The sequence below is a fragment of the Eurypyga helias genome, unplaced genomic scaffold (assembly GCF_000690775.1).
Source record: "Eurypyga helias isolate BGI_N326 unplaced genomic scaffold, ASM69077v1 scaffold16291, whole genome shotgun sequence".
Taxonomy (NCBI): Eukaryota; Metazoa; Chordata; class Aves; order Eurypygiformes; family Eurypygidae; genus Eurypyga; species Eurypyga helias.
In genome coordinates this window covers 1-229 of record NW_010231701.1, presented here as the reverse complement: position 1 = coordinate 229, position 229 = coordinate 1, and positions in this window count along the sequence as shown.

Sequence of the window (229 nt, the reverse complement as noted above, 5' to 3'; positions counted from 1 at the left end):
TCGGGCGTAAGGAGCCAGTCCTGCTGCCCCACATCTGCTCAGCCCACGTCTGCAGCGACAGTAGGGTCCCTGGTGCCTTTCCTTCCATTTTTTCCTTTTCCTTTTATTTCTACTTTTTTCTTTTCCTTTCATTTTTTTCCCTTTTTTTCCCCTTTTCTTCCTTTTTCCCCCCTTTCTTTCCTTTTTTCCTCCCCTCCCCTTTTCCCCCCACATCCCACCATGTTTTCCC